Genomic DNA, 23204 nt, shown 5'->3' with positions numbered 1-23204 from the left:
GTCCTGTGTCAATGAAATGTTTAATATCTGATATGTCACAACCCTTCAAGACTTGGAAATGGGAACTTTATACCACTGGAACAAAAGGAAGAGTTTCCATAACCTTTTCTTCTAGACCCAAAAGGCCCTGAGATATCAGGCACTGGAATTACAACATTATTTTGTGTGGAAAAGTTATTTCAGGTTCTCTGTAGAGGTTTCTAAAATTATATTAATGAAAGCTTCTCTCTCATTCTAAGGTCTATACAGCTGGATTCAAAGCAATACAAACAGAAGGTCACGAACACATCTATGCCAAAAAAAAGTTTTGCAGATTTTCTAGCACATGCCTGAGATATTTCTTCTAATGCTTGCTGGGAATTTTCCATCAAAATCTTTTTCAATCGAAAATGTGGTTGCTTTTAAATCATGGGAAAAATTCATTTTACCAAAAATGTTTTGATTTTTTTGTTGAAAAATCAAAATGATATATTTTGTTGTTTCGGGTCATCCGGAATCAAAACATTTTGGTTTGCCCTAAATGGAATATTACTTTTTGCGTCAGTTCAGCATTAATCTGTGTCTGCCTGAGCTGCTACAGTGTCTCATGGGAATTATAGTTTGGATGCTTCAAGACTCCATTCTCCCCAATGGGCCAGGTTCCTTGGCTGGAGTACCTGTCTCATGATACCTCACTGGCTGAACATCTGTGATGCATCATGGGAGTCCCATGACCACAGCATCTCACGGGATATGTAGTCCAGCCGGGGAACCTGGCTCATAGAGGAGAATGAGGGCTTGAGACAACTGAAATTCAACTCCCATGAAGCATCACAGCAGCTCAGGAAGACAATTCAATGTTGAACCAAGATGAAACAATACATGTTGCCATTTCTGAATCAGCATTTTCAGAATTTTTCATTGCATGAAAAAATTCAATATTTCAACTTTTTGTACCTTGTGGCAGACCCCTTAAATTTCTCATGTCCAGGTCCACCTGGCCTGGCCCCCAAATGTTTCAAATTAAAATTACCTCCAACACAAAACCTTCATAGCAAAAAGTCCTTCCTCACAGTGTTCTTCTGGGGGGGAGGGATGGTCCATTTCTCTTCCACCACTGGGAAAGGGGGCTCCTTTCCCTCTTGGGGATGAACTGTCCCTTTCCATTTTTTCCACACAGGGAGAACAGGGAGCTTTTTGTGCTGTTTTTCCTGAGGGTTTGTGTCTTGATTAATTGACAGATTGAAAGAGAGTGGGGGATCCTTGCTCCACCTTGCACTGCAAGGCTCCTGGTCCTGATGCCCTTAATCATAGAATAGCAGGGTTGGAAGGGACCTCAGGAGGTCATCTAGTCCAACCCCCTGCTCAAAGCAGGACCAATCCCCAATTTTTGCCCCAGACCCCTAAATTGCCCCCTCAAGAATTGAACTCACAACCCTGGGTTTAGCAGGCCAATGCTCAAACCACTGAGCTATCCCTCCCCCATTAACGTCCTGTCCTCTCCTCTCCTCTCCCCTCCCCTCCACTCCCCTCCCCAAGACTCAGTCTTCCCCTGGGACCATTTCCTCTCTCCTGCTGTCCCCAGAGAATACTTATTTCTATAAGACTGATTGGCATCTTTGCAGCCACTGTTCTCTTTCCAGGAGAAAAGGCTTCTCACAAATAATATTTATTCCTCTTTATTAAACCAGCTTTCTTCAAAACTTTCCGTGCTTCTTTATGCTCACTTGAAGAACATTATGTATGTGAATGAAATAAGGTGCAAATCTGCTAGGATCAAACATTTCTTTGCTAATGCTGCTGATTTAGAACTAAAATGTATGAGGTAATTCACATCAGATGGAAATTATGTTGACTTACTTTTTTAAAATAAATGTAGAATTGTAGCTAGTCCTTTCCTGACTGCAATATTTTCTGATGGACTCTCCAGTCTCCCATGGACAGAACTCCTTTTCTGTGATTAAATGAAATATACAGAAGCAATTAGTTACTTTACATTCTTTGAAATTCCAGATACTGTTTCCTTATCTACATCAGATAAACACACGCATAGGGTCAGTCCCTAATTTGGAAAGAAATACTGGACAAAATCTATATATGAGACCCAGTTTTTTCAAGGGGAAACAATTACAGCAATCAAGGTTTGTCATTTTGTTCTCTCTTTGCCTGGCAGTCTGTTCCTTTGAAGATACCATGACCAAAATGATCTAGATACACCTGTTATTTTTACAAAGGTGCCTCTCTCCTGAAGCAGACCTGAGTGAAATTTCCAGACAGTGTCTAAAGTAACCTTATTCCATGCTCCCATGCATTATAAAAACAAAACGCATTGAGACCAAGAGAGCAGCTCACTGAAACCATCCAAACGTGCCTTTGCTAATGGGCCCACTTTATTGCTTTCAGCAAAGGAATGCTATTACATTCCTTAATCCACCTGCAAATCGATGACGATTTTAACTCACTTGCAGCAACAAAATGTGTGTGTATGAATTGTATTACCTGACAAGCCAGCCACCCATACATGATTGATCAGCATCCGTACCTCTGTGTGTCACAATCACAATAATATGACAGTTCTCTTTGTCGTGCTTCAATTTTTGCCCAAGACTAACACAAAACAGGTGTAAATTAAGGGGATAAAAAAACTTAAGTCATCATACCACACACTGAAAAAGGTAGCACTCAAAGAGCCAATAAAAAGGATCCCTAGAGTTCAACATCGAACAGATAAGACTGTCTGAAAAGTCTTCCCCAGCATCTAACGCAGAGAAACAATTTAATAAAAACTTTTGTTTATTCTTTCAGATTAAACTATTGGTTGGTGTATGTGACTGCCAGAGAGTTGTTTTGTAGCTTTTCAGTACATTGCAACTAAACTATAAAAACGTAAATTCCTCCTTCTTCCAGCTACCTTTCTGCAACGATGGAAGTTCAATGTGTGGGCTAGTGCTCAGGATGTAGGGGTTTTAATTAGGCCATTGGGTCAGACTATTAATTATTAGTAGTATTAATTACTGTAGCACCTGGGGCTGGGTTTATAAAAGGCATCTGAAAATCCTACTAACTGCCTAGCTGCATTTTAGGCACCTCATTACCTTGGAAAATCTGGCTGCTAGATACCGCAACCCCAGACTGAGGCCCCACTGTGCCAGGTGCTGTACACACACATAGTAAGAGTTTACAGCATCTAAACAGCCAAGACAGGCAAAGGAATATTATCATCCCCATTTGACAGCTTGGAACTAAGGAAGAGAGAGATTAAGTGACTTGCAAAAGGGCAGACAGAAAGTCTGTGGCAGAACCCAGATCTCCTGAGTCCCATTCAAGTGCCTAAACCATAAGACCAGCCTTTCTTATTAATTATTTAATCTTCATCCAGGTTTGGTTTGGTTTTTTTTAGCAATAGACACTTTGTAAATTCTTTACTTACTTTAATCCTTCTCTTAATAACCAAACAATTGAAAATCTTTGATTTTTGGAGCTGTTTTATCTAAATTTCTTCCTCTCCCCAGATCCCCATACAATTAGAAAAGACTCAGATCACCACCACAGAGCAGGCATTGAGAACAAGGTCTTGGGACAGTCAGTCACCATCCTACTTCTACTTGATAATTGATGCTCAAAGTTGAGTGCATCAATTGGGGTCAATTTGGGTGCATTAAAATGCCATAAGTAGCAAATTATGGCTCCAATCCTGCAAACATTTACTCACATGGGTAATTCTGCACAGTAGTCTCAGTTAACTCAAAGGGATTATGTATGTGAGTATAATTGTGCATGTGCTTGTGTGTTTGCCGATCAGGGTCTATGTTTGTATCCATTTGGACAGAGGATACAGCTGTCTGAGATGTAGATAATGTATTTGATGATCCACAGCCTTGCACCATGTATATAGTCATTGAGACATCTCAAATATGAGTGTAAAACTTGACACTTATTGTGCCCAGATGCAAATGATAATGCAAGGTGCAAGGGCGTGAAGAATCAGGCCCACTGTCTTTTGCAATTTTCAGTTCAAGGGGAAGCTTCACAAATTCTTGGTGTAAGATTCCAAGAGCAGAAACGTATCATTCCAGGCATTAAATCAGCTCTCACATAGAAACTGCACACTGAAACCCTTTCACAAGGCAAATTCACCCTGGGCACTGCTGCCTTCCTCTCTTCTACCTCAAGCTAAGATGCACTGCCTTTGTTTTTTTACAAAGAAAATTGAAAGTATTATTTCCTTAGGCTAATTATTATCTAGGTCAGTGCCACTTTGCAGCAGATAATTATAGTCTTTGTTGATATCGTTTGTGGCACACCAATAACACAGCAAAGTGATGCTGAAGAAACTTTAATGGACATTCATCATTGTGCCTTCTGCTGCACTGTAGATTACCACAGGGGCCAGTATTTCAGCATTATAGCGACAACACAACAAACCAGGCTCATGTTGATGCTGACCCAAATCCCACTGAAGTTAATGGGAAGGTTTCCTCCCATGGACTTGGGAACAAAGCCTTTCTACCTGATCCTGCACTCATCCAAGTCAATGACAAACTATCCACTGACTACAATGGGATCAGGCCTTTTATTTACCGCCCTTCTGCCTGACTCATGACCCCACTTTACTCTTAACATCACAGCTTTAAGCACAAACCCATCTTTCCCCTTGTTACTCTCAGGGCCCTGTGTAAAATATTTACAAACACAATCTGCCTGGTTTTTAACCCACTGAGCATGAATTTCACTATATGGGGCCCATGTAATTGTATTTGGTGATGTCTTTTCCCTTAGCTCTACTGAGCGGATTTTAAAAAAAAAATACCAGTCAACTACTTTCTCGGTTTTAATTCCTTGATGTGGCCAAGCTTAAAGTTTTGACATTTTGCTGAAAAGTTTCCATAGCAATTAGTCAAAACATGATGGCGTTTTGGTTTCCAGTTTAATTCTTGCCAGCATGTAGACCAAAGCAGTTCAGCTTCTAAAGTACATGGACATTTTAGAGGAGGCCACTTACTAATTACAGGAGTAATAAGAGCTTTCTGGATGGGGGAGTGCCTCTCCAAGTTCCTGGCCTAGCTTAATTAATATGATTTGCTGCGCCTTTAAAATAAATATCACAGTTTCCACACAGACATTACACACAAGCCAAGACTCCCCCTTGCAGCATGAACAGAGTGCTCCTTTGAGCTCCGATGCTAACCAAACTCTGTGGCTTCACTCCCACATTTGGAACCCTCTCTGGCTCTTCCCTGGATACTCTTGTAATCCACTGCAGCCCACACACACACACACACACCAGACCTGGCGCTCTCCTAGCACTCTCTCGTTGTTTATTTTAATATTTGGCTTTTATTTTTTTATTCTGACTGGTGCATCAAAAAGAATGAACTCACCCAAAGTCAAGAGGTAGGGTGGTCTGGATAGTGGCACCAGACTGGGCACCAGGACACCTGTGATGAGACTCTGCATTGCATGTCTAAGAGGAGCGGCACAGAACTCATAGCCCAAGAGGAGGTGAGGATAAAAATGGCTCAGAACTGATTTAAACCCTCTTAATTCTGGGCTATTCCACAGCTCCTAGAGCAGTGAGGACTGCCTTGGAGTCCCATCTAAGTAATGGCAGTCTCCATATGGGCCACACCATTGTCCAGAATCTCTGCAGCCCTGTAGGCTGTGGCCCCACTCCCAGCATGGCCCCTTCACCAGGGCTTGTGAGGGAGTCCTCAGAAGGTACCCTTATGTCTGTCATCCACAGTTCATACACCCAGCTAATCCTCCTCTGTCCAGATCAGGGGGCTTCAGAGCCCCTTTATACCACTCTGATCCTTTTGCGTAGCTGAAGTGGGCTTGAGGATTTATTCCTCTGGATTTTTTTCCCAGCTCTGCCACCGATCTGCTACGTGATCCGGGCAAGTCCTTTCACATTCCTGTGCCCATGTTTTCCATTACACCCTTTGTCTGTGCCGTCCATTGCGACTGTATGCTGCTGAGAGCAAAGCCTGTCTTTTATTATCTGTTTGTAGCACAATGGGCCCTGATCTCAGTTACAGCATCTAGACCCTGCTGTAATACCAGTAATAACAAGTTAATATCAGAGTTACAGGCATTTGATAACACTTTTTGAAAATAAACCAGAGCAGGAGGCAGGAGACCTTCAATGCTCTCAGCACAGTATCTCTTCATGTTCGGTCTTTAAAGCTCTGGGCTGCAGAGGATTATGATGCATCTTATCTGGAAATGTTATTTCACCCAGATACCACAGAGGACGGGACCTTCAAAACCATGTCATATTATTACTAGTTTGAGGAGTCAGAATGCATGGTGACTGAGAGCAACCACTTTTTAAATCACTTAGCAAAAGAATACCCCACATAGATGGTAAGCTCAGTGGTGCAGGGACTGTCTTTTCATTACGTGTGTGTACAGCACCTACCACAATGGGACCCTGATCCTTGATTGGGATCTTTAGGTGCTACCTAATATAATTTACACTAAATAATATTATAGGACCAAATTTTCACAAGAGCAAAGGGGCTGGGGTGTGCTTGACAAAGATTGATATCCAAATACTCCAAAGCACACATGGAAACTGGGTTTACATTCACATGTTTGCAAAAAGAAAAGGAGTACTTGTGGCACCTTAGAGATGAACAAAGTTATTTGACCATAAGCTTTCGTGAGCTACAGCTCACTTCATCGGATGCTGTAGCTCACGAAATCTTATGCTCAAATAAATTTGTTAGTCTCTAAGGTGCCACAAATACTCCTGTTCTTTTTGCAGATACAGACTAACACGGCCGCTACTCTGAAACCATTCACATGTTTGTACAACTGCAATCTACACACCTCCATCGGGGCAAGTTACAGGGGAGGGTTGTATACAACATGGATGTGTACCAAAAAAAACCTATTTCCAATTAAAATTTCGGGCCAGAGAGTCAAACGCAAACAAACTCTAATATGGAATTCAATACTAACGTTTCCATAAAAGAGAAGGAGTGTTATCAAACCCGTCGCATTATTTATCCCGTAATAGTGGTAGGAGTTTCACAAATGTTATCTCCATGACAACAAATAATTACTTGGCATCCCTTAGCTTACACATAAAATTAAGTGTGTCATATGTTAACTAGTAAAAGTGAAGAAATACAATGTAGCTGCTTTACTTTCTGTAGTAAACATTTACAGAGCATGATATTTTTTCTTGATAACTTGGTAGGTCAATGGAACACTAAAAGCTAAACATTAAAGAGTAAGGAAATTCATGCTTCATATAGAATGTAGCTGCAGCATCTGTGAAGCTAGTTAATTATACTGTATTGTCACAGTGTTGTCTGGAGTGTCAGTCAGAATTAGAATGCATAGAACGAGTCAGCCCCCTCCAAACACCATTAGAGATGGCAGGGTGAGCATTACCAATGTACTTTTTAGAGAGGGGCCCAATCCAAAACACTCGGGATAACATTTTCAAAAGCGCCTAAGTGACTTTAGGAGCCTGGGATTTAGGCTTCTAATTGGCTTAGGTGAAAATTTCACCTAGAGCCAAACTTGTTTGATGTGTGAGAAAGTTTTAAGCCAGAGCCAAACTCTGTGTCTCAACCCCAATTCCACCACTTTTCACCAGTGCTGTTAATATGTATCTCTCCCACCCAATACAAAAGAAAGGAAAGATTGTTTAAAAGCTCAGCACAAAATATATCAGAGTGAAGGGATGCATAATTTGGCCATCATCCCATGGATAGATTACATTCACTCTCCTGTGGCATGGTACATCGTTATCATGAATGGTTTCTATTAGTTTACAGAGCTGTGCTGCTGTCACCTGACTTTTAAATATATATACAAATATATATATATATATATATATATATATACACATACACACTGTCAAATATATCCATGGGATGATGGCCGAATTATGGCGTGCCTTCACTCTGATATATATTTATGCTGGTGCCTACCACCAGATGGGTAAAATCAGCTGTGTGCCACCCAAGAATCATCTTGAGAATCCCTAGCAGCCCTGCTAGGACAGCTTTCCTTCTGCTTTGTCCTATCAGCCAGAAGTAATCCAAAAATGTAATACAAGGCAACGAGAACCATACCAGCAACATAACATACGTAATATGGTGAGGCCACTGGTGGGCAGAGACCACAGCCTACCATGCAGATCAACATTGTCTCATTGTGTCCCTGTATTCCCCCATCATTCTGTCTCCATCCATTGTCTCCCACTTAGATTATAATCTCATTGGGGCAGGGACCATCCTTTTGTTCTGTGTTTGTACCGTGCCTAGCACAATGAGGTCCTGGTCCATGACTAGGGCTCCAACGTGCTATGGTAATATAAATAAATAACAACAAAAATAACTCACTGTACCTTGAAACCTATGAGATCTGCATAGGAATTCTTGCATTTTGGGAACAGTAGGCCTTTAAGATTATGTAAATTTTTGATACAAAAGCATCATTTTTCCTTAAGGATTACTGAAGGAAGCAAAAAGAAAAGGGGAGGAGGGAGAGAGAAGAGCCAAATCCTATTTTAATGCCTTCCCCCACCTCTAATCGTCTACACAAAGATAGCAAACAAGCTATTAAATAATTTAAAATTTTTATCTGTAATACAGAATGGTATCATAGATCATTTTCTATCCATACTCTGTCCTGAATGATTGCATTGGATTTAAAGAACCAAAGTAAACTTTAGTCTCCTCTCACATACTCTGGTGTAAATCACGAGTAACTCCATGGACATTACACCACTGTCAGCGAGATCAGAATAAGGTGTCATGAGTGTATATACCCATAACTAACTTCATTTCTAAATAGCCCAGCCTGCTACTGATTGCCTCCACCAGGTTGCAACAACACTATACATGTAGTTATTTCCCAGGAAGCTTCCCTGAGATGCAGTAGTCTGTAAACAACAGATGGTGAGGAGGTTTTGTTTTGGGGCTTATGTGTTCCAAAAATAAAATAATCAGGAAGATGATGAAGCTGTAACTCTAGCTAAAAACATCCTAATTTTATTTGAATAAAAGAATGCAGGTACGTGTGATTTCTAAACAAATTAGTCTATAGGGTTGATCCAACTTTCATGGAGGCCAAGGGGACGTGTCCTAACATAGTTTTAATAGGCTTTACATGGATTTAGTGGGATTCAGACAAAATTTACATACCAACTGGGTTACAACCATGTTGAGAAACTGTTCGAAAACTCTTGTCTACATTAGACTTTTTTCCCCCTTAAAATGCCACACTATTAGCTCTCATGGTTGTGGTTGTGGTTGTGGTTGTGGTTGTGGAGGGCAATTTGTAGACAGGCTGTTAGCAGCTGGCATTTTCGCTACTACATTAGCTTACCGGTTCAGAATAGGGTTAGACAATGCAGTGGCTAAAGCTCTGTGGCTGGTCTACAATAGCACTCCCAGGTGCATTACCACTCATGGACCTGTATGGGGGGGTGGTAAGGGTGGCGATAAGTCATTACACTACTGCAAGGCTGAGATTCCTTGTGTGGTCGTTTAACGATGTTCCTGTCCAGACTGATCAGGGAAATCATGTGCTGCCTACCTACAATCATGTTAGAAAATGGTTGCCATGCACGATTCTCGCAGAACATAAGTGGGGCCATCTTAGCTGAAACTATAGCATGGGTACCCTTCCATTAACATCATAGCTAGTATGCCTAAGTATCATAGTAACTGGTATACTAAATATAGGCAAGTAGACACAAATGAGAAAGATTTCCTTTGTTTCTGGAATTCTACGGTTTTGTTCCCATTTTGAGCGTATGCTATTAGTATATTCATTAACAGTATTTTTTCAAATAGATCTCCCATCCCAGTTATCTGAAGTTTGCATGTTTCAATTACAACAGCCGAGTTCCTTGACTGGGGGGTGGGACAGGATGGAAAGTTCTGTAGGAACATTTTTGAGTATTGAAGTGCAATTCACTGTGCTTCATTCATCATAAAGAACACACCACAATGGTCAGATTATCTAGCTGGAAGCAATGAGAGCTTAATTGAAACCAAAGCTCTAAAAGCAGGACGAATACTGATCAGGAAATTGTTAGACTAACGGATTCCCCTTAGTGACATGTTTTACTCACTGACTTTGCTGTCTCACTAGTAACAAGTATTCACTGTAAATCACTGCCCATAACATATACATTCACCTTAGCAATGTAGTTATTACAAAAATAGAACTGTGATTACATAACGTTAATCTAATTTCGATGGGCCAACTGCTAAAATCCTTAGTTAGGTTTTACTTAGTCAAAACTCCTAAGGAATTCCGTGCTTCGGAACAAATTTTGTCTACAAATAAGAAAGGTGGGTCTAAAATAAAAGACCCTCACAATAAACACAATGTATATATGTGAAAGTCACCACACAGCTCAATTGATGAAATGGGAATCATGAGCACAATATTTTGAAACATAATACAGTCCAAATGGTTTCCATGGTTGTCTCTCAGTAACTTGTGCTCCACCATCTATTTGTTGTATCCATTTGTTATCTCCCGCCATCTATGCAGATTATAAGCCATTTGAGGTAGGGGCCATCTTTGTGCTACAGCACCTGATACAACGGGGTCCAGATCCCTGACTGGGGCAATCTCAGCGCTGCCATGATAAAAAAAAAACCCTATCAAAACAGATAAATAGTTTATATTCCCATGGATACCTACAACCTTCACTATTGTACCAAGGCAGTAGCCTCTGCTTAGCTAAAAATTGTAACCAGTTTCCATTATAAATACTTATTTTTGTACCTCTACAACTTTGCTTTGAACAACTGAATTACCAGATAATTACTAGATTTACTCTGAACAACAAGAAGAATTCTACTGCAAATGGTTTTGAGAGAGAGAGAGAGAGAGAAAGAGAGATCTGACTTTGAGTTCTGGATCATTACCAATTTCCTGATTTGTCATTTTGGTTTCCCCCCCACCCCAACATTTCTTTGTCTACCTTTAGCCCAAAACTGGCTTTTTACCGACACTTCCAATTTTCCACATAGTTCAATCTCCTTGAAAACTCATACACTGGTCATAGTAGAAGAAGGTAAGTTGTAATTAGGCAACGTTTTAAAGATTTTTTGTTGTGGATAGCTGGGGTTCAGTCCTTCCCTCATTCATTTCAGAGGCAAATAAGAGACTAGTCATGTTCCCTCTCATATCAGCTAGACATTTTTTGCCATTCACTTCAAGGGGAGCATGACTGAGCACTTAAACCATGTTTTTTCTCCATGTAGCAATAGCTTGAGAAGGAAGTATCATTCTATAATACTCACACATATAGATACAGGCTGGATGGAAAATTTTGATTTTTCAGCAGAAATGCAAATACTGAGCAATTTCATCTGGAAACCAAAGTATTTCAGCTTTTGGGTGTTTGATTTTTTGAAAAAAAAAATCTAAACTTTCAGCAGGAACTAGACATTTTGCAAAAAGGGCCATGTCGTCCGAAACCCAAATTTTTGATCAAAAACAGTTTAGCTGGAAAAATTTTGACCAGTCCTAATAGAAGTACTCTAAGACGCATTCAAATTCTCCACTAAAACTGTGCAAGGTTTTGAAATACAAACCGATATGAAAAGATATGTTGTTTGCTAACATAAACATACAACTTATCTGCTATCACGTAGCCAAAGCTATTAGATTGCAGTTAATAATTTACTGCTCGGCTCATAAATAAGCATAGGTCCCTTTGCTCTGAATATGCAAATCATTAAGGGGAACGGTGATTGCAGGTTTTCCAAACTTCCTCTGAGTAAATTACGTCTCTTGCCCTTCGTCACTGCCCCCGCCTTTCCCTCTGCACATCAATCGTCACCTCTCATTTGCACTGCCACGGGAATGGGGCAAAAGTAGCTTTTCACATTCGTGCCGTCTCAGGGATGCGGGAGCTCAGCTGCAAACAAAGGTGCTCACTCAACAGGTATGTTGCCTCCTCCACAGATGATGCAGACATTTGTTCTATGTCTTGTTCACTGGATTCCTCTCAGCTTGGCGGTACATTGGAAATATTTATCTCCACTCTTGCTACTCCCCATACAGGTCCACCAGTGGTAATGCACATGGAAGCACTATTGTAGACCAGCCATGGAGCTATGAAAAGTACCCGGTGGGATGTTAAAGGCTCTGGTGCTCCAGCTCAAACAGAGGCTGCAGACAAATGGAAATTAAGAGCTAGGAAAAGTCCTCCTCCCAGCAATCAGACTCAAGCTTCCTGCACACCTGCTCTCAAATCTGCAAGTGGACACAGTAGAAAGGGCAGGAGGGTGGGAACAGAGAATGGCTGGGTCTAAGGAAACACGAGATTATTAAGTATAATCCTTCCCGTGTTAATGAGACACAGATCTGTGTGTCCTCCCCTAGTAGGCCTGACTCCTGGTGACAGACAGGGGTAGTTTGGCACCTCACTTATGCGGGATGAAGCCTTTCGTAGGGGAACCATAACCCCGGCTTGTTATATCAGTTGTCATTTCTTTTCTTTTAAGGCTCTTATTGAAAAGCTTATTCACAAGATGCCATAAAAATACAAGTACTTCCATCCCATTACACAGAAGAAAGTGGATGCCGCTTGCATGCCTTGTCTATTTAGACTGTCAGCTGATTAGGGTAAGGACTGTCTCTTGCTATATATAATATGTACAGCCCCTAGCACAATAGGGCCCTGATCTCTAATAGCAATAACAGTTATGAAAAATGGCCCAGCAGCTTTCCACTTTAAAAATCCCTGTGTTTGTGTAGAAAAAGATACCAATGGGGGAGGCGAGGCAGAATTTTAAAAATACCCCTTCAAGGTGGCACCAACCTGAAGATTTGGGAGGAAATGGGTCAGTGGCAGGTGCTGCTGAAAAAATAAGTTAAAGCTATAACTAAGGATGAGCTTCAAGCCCTAAAACATCCACAGCAGCATTAGTTACTCTTCCATCAGACACTGAGAATGAGTTGCTAATAGTTTCCTGCTCTCTGCTAAGCCAAACTGCTGCTTAAATCACATTAAAAGGCCAGTATACATGGCTGTATTTACTTTATTACAAGATGTGTCTTTTAATCTCACAATGAATCCTGTGATAACTTTATCTATAATTATAAAAACCCAGCTCCAGATTGTTGTGCTCGGAGTGACAGCATTAGGCAAGAGATTGGAGTTCAACCCACACATGCAAGATGGAGCAGGAAAGGTCTGGTTTATTTCAGAACTCCACCCACACGATATCCCACCTGCAGGACAAAGAGCAATAACAGATTCCAACTGTAGGACAGGATTAGCACTCTTGTTGGCTGACTAGGGAAAGTCACTTACACCAAGGGACTGCAGTATAATGAGAAAACAGGACCTGGGCCTGTAGAACGGCCTCACTGGGATGGGAGAGTATGCAGTACTGCCAGCCCCATGTGTCCAAAAATTATGTCATTCCCTACAAAAAATGAGATTGCCTTAAAACTCATGAGATGTTTTTGAATCGTGAATTTGGGGTTCTTTTTCTTTGCTGGCAGATTACAGGGCACTTACTTTGCATTTTCAAGATGCAAACATGAGGGCTAGAAACATACTTTTTTCTGAGATTCTCATGTAATCTCTTGATTCCAGCAGCTGGGGCTTTAAAAAAATAAACACCAAATATTGTGTGACCCATGCTAAAATTGCAAGGGCTGGCAACAATAAGGATGTCAAGGAGCTACTACACTTTCTACCTGTCCTCCCCCAATCCAGTTCCATTTGCTTTTGTTCCCCTCCACCAGTCTAAGGCCACGTCTACACTACCTGCCGGATCAGTGGGTAGTGATCGATCTATCGGGGATTGATTTATTGTGTCTAGTGTAGACACAATAAATCGATCCCCGATCACTCTGCTGTCGACTCCGGAACTCCACCAGGGCGAGAGGCGGAAGTGGAGTCAATGGGGGAGCGGCGGCCATTGATCCCGTGCCACAAGGATGCGAAGTAAGTGATTCTAAGTCAATCTAAGATACATCAACTTCAGCTACGCTATTCTCATAGCTGAAGTTGCGTATCTTAGATCGATCCCCCCCTAGTGTAGACCAGGCCTAAGTGGAAGGGAGAATCAAACTCTCCATTATTTCTTCTGATTACATATCCCCTCTGCATAACAAGGGACTGGCCATTCTATATACTGTCTGCCTCCTGCATTGGCCCTCTGGTGTCTCCCCACATGCACCTTTGAATCTTCCCTCTCTCAAACTACCTTATTGATTCGTGATATGGAGATGGGGGGAATCCACATCTGTGCAATATTGCTATACGTAGCAGAGTCTTCTGTATTCAATCCTTTGGTTCGTCCATGGGAAGAAGTAGGGTCATGATTGCACAAACCTTTGAAGTTCAAAGCTGATTTGAACGTGTGCTGAAATACACCATCATTAGAGCATTTATACCATAAGTGAAGGGGATTAGCTATTGAAAGGAAGTCTGTTTCAATGTTTACTTCCACTTTTGGTAATGTACAGAAAAAATTAACATATGAAAACACCAGATGTGACTACCAGCTATCAGCAAGAAGATGGCATTGTGCTTGGCTCAAATTTGCCTGTTATCTTGGAAATTCCTGTGCCATCTTTTTCCGCTTAGACCTATTTAGATATTTATGTCTGGGACCCGCATGGTAAAATGATTTATTGAGAGCTAGGAAAACACATCTGAGTTTCTCGTTGAGACTTTACTTTAGTATGATTGTATTGCTTCTCTTACACAGTTGCAGGGCAGAGTCAAAAGAACAACATAAATTCTACTTGGTACCCTTCAGTTCATGTTCAAAGTATTTGGTACACGTGATCTATGCACTAAGGTGATACTCTAACAGAGACAAATTATGTCAAGACATCTGAAAGTCATCATTTCTGTGCACATGCATGCATTTTAAAAGAAAATCTACAAGAGGATCAAAAACAAGATTAAACCACATCTGTTTGGGTTTAAGCTACATTGTCTATAGAGTTCAAAGTTGTTTCCTTTTGTCTAAAAAAAAAAACCCCTTCCCAGCTGGTTTTTATCTTAAATTCCTCACCACTATCAAAGAAGTGTTTTCATTGGCCAACCAATGTTATTTCTAAAACTTGAGCTAGTTAGGAAAAAGAGCTAAGTAAGAAAATATGCTTTATTCATCAAAGGTCTATCCTCTGTGCCTTTCCCTGGCACACAGAGAAAACTAATAGAGAGGCTTCATCAGGTTCTAATAGGAGCAGTGTATCTACCGTATGTCATCATACCGTAAATTAGGGCTTCAGTCGTTTTACACAAGTTATTGACTACAACTGACACTGATAAGGAAAACATGAAAAAGAGAATGAATTGGAAGAGGCACAAATTATATAATAAATGAATACAATGAAATGCAATGCATGGGAAAGAAAACTGCTTTGAAAGCTGCCATCAATCAGTAAACAGATTTGTTTTGTATAAATGCATGTGATTCGCTATATTGCTCTAACAGCATGCTATAGCAATCACTGACTATATATATATATATAGCTCACGCTAGACGATGAAGACCCAGCGTTTTATGTTGTTCAACAAAGGGAATGATAAATGGTAAAACAAGAACTCTTCAATCACAGTGACAGTTCTCTGTATTAGAATGGAACTTAAGACAGAAATATGAAATTAAATCAAGGCAATATGATGTGACCGCTGCACATCAAGGGATTGTTTTTCATGTTTCTATTTACACTCTACTTATTATCAAGATCAACATTATTAAATAATATCATTTTCAATAACTTCAGGTGTCATATAAGGGTATGTTCCAACTTCCAAAACCTCCTTTTGACTTCAGTGGGAGTTGGCTCAAGCATGTCGTAAACTATGTAATGTCTCCCTTAAACAATCACGGCCTTGCTTATTAATCCTATCAAGACATTAATATATAGCAGTGTCAATTTTCCATTTGACTTTAAGGGGGACTTCTTACATATTTAAAGTTAAGCATGTGCTTAAGTGCTTGGCTGGATCAGGGCCAGAAGCTTCAGGATCTTGCATGGCTGAGCCCTAAATTAATAATTTCTAGGTCCATAAGAATGGATTTGGTTGAATTTTAACAAGCACACACAAAAATTCTCAACACATAAGAAATATGTGTGTCATTTGCATAGAATATACATTTGCCACTGTTAATTTATTCTCCTTGTTAATGTTAGTCATAAGACACACAATTGTGTAATGATATTAATTCATTACAGCACTGAATATATTAAACTTTGAAGCTTGAAAAGATATCCAAATCCACCAAAGGCCTCACATTGCCATAAATAGGGGGAAGTACATAAAACCGCAAAAGCAGAAAAATGGCAAGAGTTCGTTCTGAATTTTTAAGTTAATTCTTTATGCAATTTTCAATATAAAACTAACTTTTAAGTGGCAAAACCAAGTAGCAATTGTAATCATAATTAGATATACATCCTCAATGCCATGTTAAGCACAGTAAGCCTACCAGGCCACGTTAACCAGCCAAGAATGATACACAAACGCAGTTCGTCTTTGAGAGCAGAGAGGTCAAGCCCTGCAAAAAAGTTACCAATACCATTCATTTTGGAGATAATCTCATATTATGCACTTCATATCCTGGGTAGTTGTGTTCGTTCTGCAAAAAATGAAGAACAGTTTTAACAACCAAAAAAGAGCTTTTGGGGTGGGGGTGGGGTGAATTTCACCACCCACAAACCTGAAATATGTGCATCAAAATGGGCATACACGCAACTGTGGAGCTATTGTCCTCTTTGCCCTCATTTAAGGAACTTCAAGGAAAACTAATAGAATTGCAGTAGAAGTAAAGACAAAGACAGATCCTGCACTGCATGGTGTACTATGTGGATGATTTACTAAAGCCTTTCTTCAGAACAGCATCCCCTGCAGAAAGCACTTGACCTCAAGCTTAAACATTCTTAAGTGCTTCCCTGAATCAGGGCCTAAGTTCCACTCAATAAAAATTGTGTTTTGTCATAAAATAATGAAATAAACATAAACCAGTCTCGTGGTCTATTTACAAACTCCAAACCCCAGCTCCTCACAACAGACAGAAAGATAAGTAAATGGGCCAGAATAAAATGATTCAAACAATGAGGACTTGCTTTACAATGAACCATATAAAGCCACAGAGAATCCGCTATGGACATCCTCATGATGGGGGTTTCATAGGCAAGGCCCTACCTCAGGACTAACCCTTGAACAATTCAGGATTGACCCTCAGAACAAAGCTAACCTAATCTATTTCAATTGCCATGGATAGGGCATAGAAAAATTATAGTCCTGAAAGTACCCTGTGCCTAGATTACTAAGCAGCTGCCATAGCAAGTTCAGCTCTTGAAGACAGTAAGCTCTTTGGGGCTGGGCACATCACTTGATTTCTGTGGGCCTGCCCCCAGGGTAAGGTACTACACAACAAGAAGAAAGATGGCAGGACTGGGCATTGTCTTTGCAACTTGTCCACTAACAAATCACAACATTTTCCAGTACATTCATTATTCAATATTCACAGATTTTTATAGCAAATAATTCTTGGCCTACAGATTTTCTTAATTGCAGATGTACAACTTGCCATTTACACAGTGAAGGGTTAAAATCCATTGCTGATGTAATAACCTGGTATATGGATTTGTGTACAGGCCCAAAGTCCAGAGTTTGGTCAAGAGGTCAGAGGCCTAGCAATAGCTAAGAGAAAGCAGAATAACCAAAGATAACCTTGCTTTTGCTAAGATATGCCTGGTCAGCAAAAGGCCAGATGTTGGGGCCAATAATTGTGTCTTATTCAAAGTTGAAAATAGAACAAAGTCCTGTTTCTGTTGTGTTAGTTTCTTCTGTAGGGAGATGTTCTTCCCACACATCCAACCTTGAGTTTATGAAAGGTTCAAGCATGTCAGTATAAGACATGGCCTCCTCCCACCTCCCTTTCCCAGGAACCAATGCCTGCCTTAAAACACAAATAAGCAACTTGAAAGACAATCTTTATTGCCATATACTTTCACTGTTTCTTTGCTTTTATCCCTAGATATGTATCTGTTGGACAATCAAAGGAGCTACTTCATTCCTATGGACCCCAAATTAAATCCAACATATATTCTATACTAATACATTTATTAAAGTACTAATTAAATGCTAAATGTTAATGTGTTAACACTGAGACCATGGGTGGAGACATTATATAACCTTTTGACCATTGGCTACTGTGCTATCATGTCTTGCAGCTAGACCTATCTGGGGGTGTGGGACTGCCTACCCCGTCACTTTCCCCGCCCATAAAAGATCCATATATTCCATTGTAATCAATTGATTAACAGTGTCTCTGAGCCTAATAAGCGAGGTGACACTCTGTCAGCACTGTACGTAATAAACTCCTATGCTTGACCTCTACATGGTGTGAATTTATGTCCTTCTCACAGTAATATGTGTAACTATGTTATTGTAACTTATAAACCAACACTATACACATTTGGCACTTCATATTTGACTGTAATATTATGCATTTGCAAGTTGCATCTTTCAATATGTGGCATAACCACATAAATCATCCAGTCTGGAAACAGGAGCAAGTTCAGCTAATTTATGTAATTAATCAATATCACACAAAGTGCAAATTGCAAATTTGACAAAATAATATACAATTTAGTTTTTGCTTTCAGTGACTATTTGAGGATTAGAGCCAAAAATGTGCATCCCATGGCTGTTCATACTAATAAAGTTCAAAGGGTAAAAAAAAATTAAAGCACGTGTAAAAAAAGTCCCATTGGGACTTACGCTCCTTAGTCACTTAGATGCCGCTGGTAGTTTTACCCTAAACCCCAAAGAGTCCCAGAATGGCAACGCAAAAGTGTCATATGTAGAGTTATTTGGGGGAAAATGGTGTGGTGATTTCTACGATATTTCCCCTTCCCACTTTTTCCCATTGAAATTCCAAAATTTGAAACGTGTTGAGCCGCCCTAGACACAAGCATGGATGAACCAAAAATCACATTTAAAACTGAACAAATGTTTGTAGAAACTTTTCCCAGTTTGCCCAGCTGTATCTGTAACATTCACTTCTCTCCAAAATCTAACATTGCAAAGTAGCCTCTAAAGCTGTGCTCTCTATTTCTGTGTAAATTGAATAGTTAGTGCCGCTACTCAGTCTGTGAGCATAAGTTTAGACACCACTTTGGAAAGTTTGGCTAAGACTAAGTCTGAGGAGCAGAAAATAAATTATTATTGGGCTCTCCAGAGAGGGAAAAGTTCAGTCCTGGTCATAAATCAAAATGGAGAACAATGAGGAAATGAGCTGCCAATTCAGCTGACCAATTCCTGGCACTGAATGGTGATTAAAGCCCCCAAACCATCATCATTACCAGAAGCGTTTCACTTTTCCAGATTGCTGTAGTATTCATCCAAAGCTACTTTCTATCTTTATACTAAAAATGAGCTATGTAGCTAGCCAGGGACACGTGAGATACTGGATCTAGGGCAGAGCTTTCAGATCCTCAAAGGTATTTAGGCACTTAATTCCCATTGACTTTGAAATCAGTGGGAGTTAGGTGCCTAAATAAATGACTTAGGAGTCTAAGTCCCATTTTCAACAGTGATTTTCAGTGACCCTTAGGCTATGTCTACACTGCATCATGGTATGGTCCACATGGTTGTGAATTGCAGAGCACACCAAGGAGTTGCACTCTAAATGCGCCATGTGAATGCTGCTGGCACGAACTAAAAGGTACCTAGCTCACATTAATGTAGCCGTCTTTCAAACACAGGGCAGTAACCGTGCAACTCTTTGATGACCTCTGCAATTCACACCCCCATAGTCCTCTCTGCAGTGCAATGTAAACAAGCCCTTAGACTCTTATAGTACCTCTTCAAAATGATACTTAGGCGATTTGGAAAATTATGCCCAGTTTTTCTATTGCAGCCATTCAGTCCTGAATCTCCACGCAAATTGGGATTTTTTAATAGCATGCACTGTTGGCCTGCTCCTGCTCCTTTTGAAATCATGACATCACTGAGAATAGAGGTGGGCTAACCCTTTTGAAAGTCTCATCCTACATCTTTAGAGTGGTGCACAAACCTAAGCCTGCATGAACTTCCAGTCCCAAACCCTGTAAGATAGCTGTTGTTATCCTCATTTTATAGGTGGGGGAAATGATTTACAGATAATGGAAGTGATTTGCCAAAGGTCACAAAGCAAGTCAGTGATAGGGCTGGGATTAGAACTCAAGGGATGCTGGTTTCCTGTCCTAGGCTCCGCACTGTACATCGTGCTATCTTGCAGTAGTTGGGTCTGTTTTGAATTGTGGCTTGAGGAGCCCACAGCTGCCCACAAGAGGCGGTGATGGGTAGGCAGGAAGGAGGAGGGAGCTGGAAGGAGACCTGTACATTACTTTATTCAGGGCTCAGCAAAAACAAGCACTGGCCACATATAAGGGCTAAATTACAACTCTGAGAATTAGTGGAATGTGCATTTTGCAGAGGTAGAACCTGAGTGTTGATGGAGGGATGTGTAGGTTGGGCCGGGCACCACCACAACGCCAACTCTCCCAGCCACAATCCCATTTGGGTTGTTCAGTGCCGCCAGCGGCACTAGCAGGCCACCCATCTATTTAGACCAGGCCATGAAGGACTGCAAACAGTTATTTCCTGCTGCACAGGTGCGAGAAAGATGGGAGAAGGTGCTCCCTGCAACTGCACCGGGCCCCAGAGCAGCAAACAGAGGGACAGCCACATCTGGGCCTGAAGGCTGGGAGACAAGCCAGCAAAAACGGGGCAGTTCAAAACTAGTGTAGTCATTGCCCAAAATTTATCTGCCCGGAGCCTTCCCCAAGTGGTGAGCTGAGGACAGAGAGTGAGCAATAAAGATCTGGCTCTGTTCGCTGTATGTAACAACTCCCTTCAATGTTATTTCAGGGGTTTTATTTTCTTTTATACCAATACATCCTTTGTAATTTTGAAGATGGACAGACACAAATTGGGGGTTTTGAGGTTTCTGATGAATAACAGCTCTAGGGCCCAGCCAAGTGATTTGAATTTCAAATTTGTGGAGGAGCTGGAGGGAAGCCCTCAAAGACTTGTGGTTCATAACTGCCAGTGCAGCAAATTTTAAGGCGGTCACTTTTTAACTACTTTTTGCCTAGTAGCCAGCACAGAGCCTTCTCTTGTCAAAACGGAGAGTTTTCATTATAATAAAATCTTTTCCACTCCTTCAGTGAAGCCCTTGCTAATCCTCTGCTACAAAAGCTAATGATCTGCAAGACCAGAGCCTGTAGACATACACACAAACTTGTTAAGAGTGTTTACACTACTCATGCCAAGCAGGGACAAAACAGAGAGGGACAGGACCAGATTCTCTTTATGCCAATCAGCTGGTGCCAAAGGACCAGACACTGGCTCTATCCGACTAGCTGAAAGATTCCCCCAGCAGTTGGGGTTAGCAAGGGTGTAAAGCCACTACAGTTGGCTCTCATGCCTGACCGCTGCATTGGGGGCTTGCCAGAGTGGAAAGGGATGGGAAGGTGCCATTATGTTCCTCCACTTGTAAACTGGTGGACAGTCCCTTGGAGACCATTGCCAGGTGGCATAGGTTAGAGCAACCCTTAGCCTCTACCCTAACCTACACTGGGGATAGGACTGGAACTGAATAGTGCAAAGAATCAGGACAACATAACCAGCTCCCTGAAAGTCCTCCTCCACACTCTTCTGCACCAAAGAGATCTCCGTGCAGGAAAGAATCTGGCCAAACATTCTGGTAAGATATTTTAGCCTTAGACATATATGACGAGACCATTACTCCTTGTTCTAAGTTGCAGTGGGGAGGCTTAGGTTGGATATTAGGAAAAACTTTTTCCTTAGGAGGGTGGTGAAGCACTGGAATGGGTTACCTAGGGAGGTGGTGGAATCTCCTTCCTTAGAGATTTTTAAGACCCGGCTTGACAAAGCCCTGGCTGGGACGATTTAGTTGAGGATTGGTCCTGCTTTGAGCAGGGGGTTGGACGAGATGACCTCCTGAGGTCCCTTCCAACCCTGATATTCTATGCTTCTATGACTTACATTTACTTCTGTAAATCAGTAATTCTTTTTTATTGTCCTGATAGAAATACTCTACCGAAAAGAACAATTCTGTCCTCTCTTAGTCCTTACTGGACTTTGTACTACTTCTACCTTGGTCCCCTTTCCTTTTTTATCCCTTCCTTTAAGTACAGTACTTGCATTATTATTCTAAGCACTTTGATCAAGCTCATAGAAAGAGGGATTTTTAGATAATTCTACAGTTTACCAAGTCAAATCCACATGAAATGGTTAGTAGCTATCCCAGTGCCCAATGAGAGCAACTACATGGCTTAGTAACCCTAATTGGTTTGAGTCCCAGCTACTTAAGAGACCTCGTCTCTCTTTGTGTGATACCATGGATGAAGCAATAAGCCAAGACACTCCAGCTAACAGGCCCCTCGTCGAAATGGAAGTAAGCTGGTGGCAGCTGAGTGATGCATCTTTGAACTTGTAAATTACTCCTTATCTTAGGATGACAGAGTCTGGCATTCTTATAGGCTTTCCTTGAAGGTCAGTGCGTGGGGGACACTTGAGGGGAAATTGTATTTGAGATGAGTTGGTTCCCATATTCCACTCCAAGCACGAAGCACACTTCTTGCACCTGCCTTCTCCAATATCAACACAAAGCTGCATGGACATTGGAAAAAAACTCATCCAACCCAAAACTCTACCGAAACTAACACTCCACTGCACACACAATCCTTGCCATGGGGACAGGATGACAGAAAGAACCAACTATATGTGACAGATGCTAGTCACGTCACTTAATGCACTCTTGGAAGGCACTCAGGCCTTCCACTCACACAGAGGTATTTAGGCTCTTAACTTACACTGAAATCCCTGGACATTAGGAACCTAAAAACCTTTGTGGGCCTGGGCCTTAGATAATATGGTGATGTGATGTGCATTTATGTAGAATAGAAGCACTTATGTAGAATAGAATAGACAACAAAGTTAAGCCCCTCCAGCAAGCAGTTCTGAGCTATAAGAACCCTTACGTGTTTATTTTCAACCATAAGAACACCAAAAAATATGAAAACTTAAACCAAACGTGATTTCAGTGCCTAACAGCACACTGGCTCTAGTGATATTACTGCATATTATGTAAACTCTGAAGCTGTAGTTATGAGATACCATCACAGCCATTCTTCTGGAGTGGTCAAAAATGTCCCTTAGTTGAGTTAAGAACTATAAGAGT

At 41.0% G+C, this 23204-nt stretch overlaps 1 long non-coding RNA gene across 1 annotated transcript in view; it reads right to left on the bottom strand.

The window, feature by feature from the left end:
- The window catches only part of LOC141990390 (uncharacterized), a 156257-nt gene that overhangs the window by 67866 nt on the left and 65187 nt on the right, over positions 1–23204 (bottom strand). Inside the window, exon 2 of the long non-coding RNA XR_012640165.1 lies at positions 1840–1933. This is a non-coding gene — a long non-coding RNA (uncharacterized LOC141990390). The remainder of the gene's footprint in view (positions 1–1839; positions 1934–23204) is intronic.

Source organism: Natator depressus, chromosome 7 (genome assembly GCF_965152275.1).
Source record: "Natator depressus isolate rNatDep1 chromosome 7, rNatDep2.hap1, whole genome shotgun sequence".
NCBI lineage: Eukaryota > Metazoa > Chordata > Testudines > Cheloniidae > Natator > Natator depressus.
This window is presented reverse-complemented; position numbering and strand designations above follow the sequence as displayed.